We start from the raw sequence: 3266 nt of genomic DNA, 5'->3' as shown, positions 1-3266 counted from the left end.
AAATGACAAACAACAAGCCCTACTCTACACTGCCCAAAAAAAACTCGCTTTAAATATATAAAATATAAAAACTCTTTAAATATAAAAAACGTACTTACAGTCTTTGAGTCAGAACAGCCGGCATTGTAGTCTACACTCCTAGGATCAGGAAACAGTCCTTAATAAAATGTGCTGCATACATCCGAATATTTGGGTTGAAGTGTTCTGGAACAGTGTTGTAAATACAACTTAACCACTGATTTCTAGTCGTGTCCATTTTTGGAAGGCCAAACAAAGTAGTTTCGCTTTCACAATGAAACACAGCATCACACGGCGGCCTAGAGGGAGCAGAGGCTGAGGGATAAAGTGAGGAACGGCTAGAGGGCTAGAGTGAGCAGAGGCGGTGGATTCGACGAAGGAGCAGCCGGCGGGCGTGCGGCAACCACATGTGACGACCCCAGGCTGGACTCTGCTTTGCCCACGGTGAAAGCCGATCCGGCGATCCACAGCGCAAAGTTGTAGTATTTCCTCAGCGACCAGCACAGATCAGCTCTAGGCATGACGAAGCGGATATCGTCCTCTTTTGGAAGACCAAACAAAGTAGTTTCGCTTTCACAACGAATCACACAGCGCCTTCACGACATGGCGGCGGCAACAACAAAACTACAGCGAGAATAAAAGTTACGCCTTCTTTTTTTGCGTGAACATTTGGGCGGCGTTATGCAAATCTTCCCACATAGTGACATAGGTATGTGGGGGCGTGTTAGAACGAGCTGTTTTAGGTAGGCGTTGCTGACTCTTAACTTTTATAAAGAATATCTCTTTGGATTTGAGACTTTAGTGTTTGCAACTTTACAGATTTTCTTTATGCACCAAGAGCTTGTAACACTCCAAAGAGAAAGGAAAAATTGAAATCACATCATATGACCCCTTTAATGTATTAAAGATATTCATCACATCTAATAGGGATGTTTACAAAGACATTAGATTATATGCACACACAATTATCATCAAATGCTTTGCACGCTTTTCAGGTTAAATATTCTACTTTGTGTGTAAATACTTCACATGAACATCATTAAACAGTATACTTTAGTCTGTTTTGTTAAAGAACAGATACAGATAAATTTCACACAGCTCTTCAGTGGTGTTTTACTACTCAAACTTACCGTGTAATGATCTGATCTGATTTAAGAGGTTGATTTGATCTGACTGAACATATAATCTGAATCTGAGACACAAGATTTTATCATATTTGAAACAGCATGTCTCAAATTACTCCTTCAATGTATGTCTACCAGACCTTTCTTTCTTCAGGTAAAAAAATACGTAAAAAGATTGAAGAAAAAAAAGAAACAGCACAATTGAGTTTGAGGTACTATTCATGTACAAAGCTGTATATTAATAATTAAATGAATTAAATTGTGTATATTATTATTTTATTATTTATACTCTGATTAATAATATACTCTAATAATTAAACAAATTAAATGATGTATATTATTATTTTATTATTTATGCTTTCATTTATTAATTACGATTTAACAAGTGAACTTTTTTATGTAAGCCTTGATTAAAAATTTAAAATAAAATATGAAATGAAAATGTCCCACTTTGGGGTTGGTCAGAAGAAGGCTTTGAATATTCTTTCCCCCAGTATTTTTTTTTATTATTAATTTTTGTCTTTGACTAAGGCATAATACATCCTAAGCTTTCCATATAAAATTAGTTATGGCAATAGATCTTAATTAATAGTGAAAAGAAAAGTAAAATTCTCAAAATGTTAGGATTCAGCAGGTGGGTTTTAATGTAAAATTCAAAAACAAACAAAAAGAGTCTGAGGATCAAACAACATGTTTGGAATTTGCATTTATTCATTCAACTTTTATCTTACAAATAAGAAAAGATGTACAGTGTGGTGGTTAAGGACTAATTAATGTAGCCAACATGACATGCAGTCCATTTCCTGATTTTTATTTTTTTCCCCTCAAATCCAGGCTTTGGTTTTTGATTTATAGTAGTGACTTTGAAGCCAGAAGGCTATTCATTTAGTAATTTAAACCTGAAACAGGAACGCAGCTTGCGAGAACAAAATTGCTGTTGTCCATTAGTACATTATTAGTGTTTGTTTATGTGGAAGAATAATTATATTTTTGTACCAAGTTACACAATCAAATGTATTAAGGAGCCAAAAAAGAGCTGTACTAAAGCCATTAATGAAATATTCAGTGGAAACATGCTGATTATCTCAAGGATGCACGGCCAGAGAAATATTGGCATGGCATAATGGGTAACACAACAGAAAACGGGCCGACTGGCACACAGCTGGGCCCTGGGGAGCTGAGACGAAGGATGCCAGGATTGTCAGAGGGCAGCGGGAGTGTCGACCGTGCCACATGGGCGCTGCCAACTGACACATTTGTACTGACAGACTGTGACGGACGCCAAACTCAGACACTCTCATAGGGCTAACTGGCATCAGACAGAGAGGATATGCAAATCACTGTTTATGGCACAAGGCAAAATTATTTAGCATTTTTATTCATGAGTTCTGTACTTACTATTCATTATGCGCTACAATTGATTGCTCTTTTATCTGTATTTCTCTCTCCTCGAAGGCAAGACATTTTCATGCATGTTTAGGCATAAATATCCTTTCAATTAAATTACAGAAGTTAGGCTTGAGTTTCTCAGTGTTATGGCAATGTAATGAAAATCCAATTGCTGCGCTACATTTTTCAATGCTGAAATTTAATTTAAGTATTTGCTGCTTAGCCTTTTAGACCTAGTGATGTTTTCTGGTAATCCTCTCCTGAGAGACAGACACATGCCCAAACAAGACATCAGTTCTCTGACATTAATAATGACCTTTACTTTAAGGCTTTCTAAATGAAATGTTCTTCCACACTCTGATTAAGTTAAGGCCACGATGTTATGTTTATGGCAGGCTTATGAAGCCTCATTGGAGTTGCACATAATTCAGAATGATTTGATGTTGCATTGATCAGGTAGAATTTTGCACAGCAGTCCCCTCCATGCACCCGTTTAAGGCACATGTTACTGAATTGAAATGCTAATGCAGGCTGAAACAATGTGTTAGGCTACATAGATGAACATTTGGTGGAAAAGCAGGTAAAGATCGCTTTCAAGTATGGAGACATTTTTTGAAGGCTGTATAAGGATTAAATATTTCGGAACCGTAACTAGCTCTGGTATTGCAGTTTTCCAACAATTCAATGCATAACCAAAAAATTGGATGTTTTGGATGCATAAATAGCAATAAACTC

This window comes from Sinocyclocheilus grahami, unplaced genomic scaffold, assembly GCF_001515645.1.
Source record: "Sinocyclocheilus grahami isolate Dianchi unplaced genomic scaffold, SAMN03320097.WGS_v1.1 scaffold385.1, whole genome shotgun sequence".
Lineage (NCBI taxonomy): Eukaryota > Metazoa > Chordata > Actinopteri > Cypriniformes > Cyprinidae > Sinocyclocheilus > Sinocyclocheilus grahami.
The sequence above is the reverse complement of the archived record's forward strand: the minus strand, read 5'-3'. Positions refer to the sequence as shown.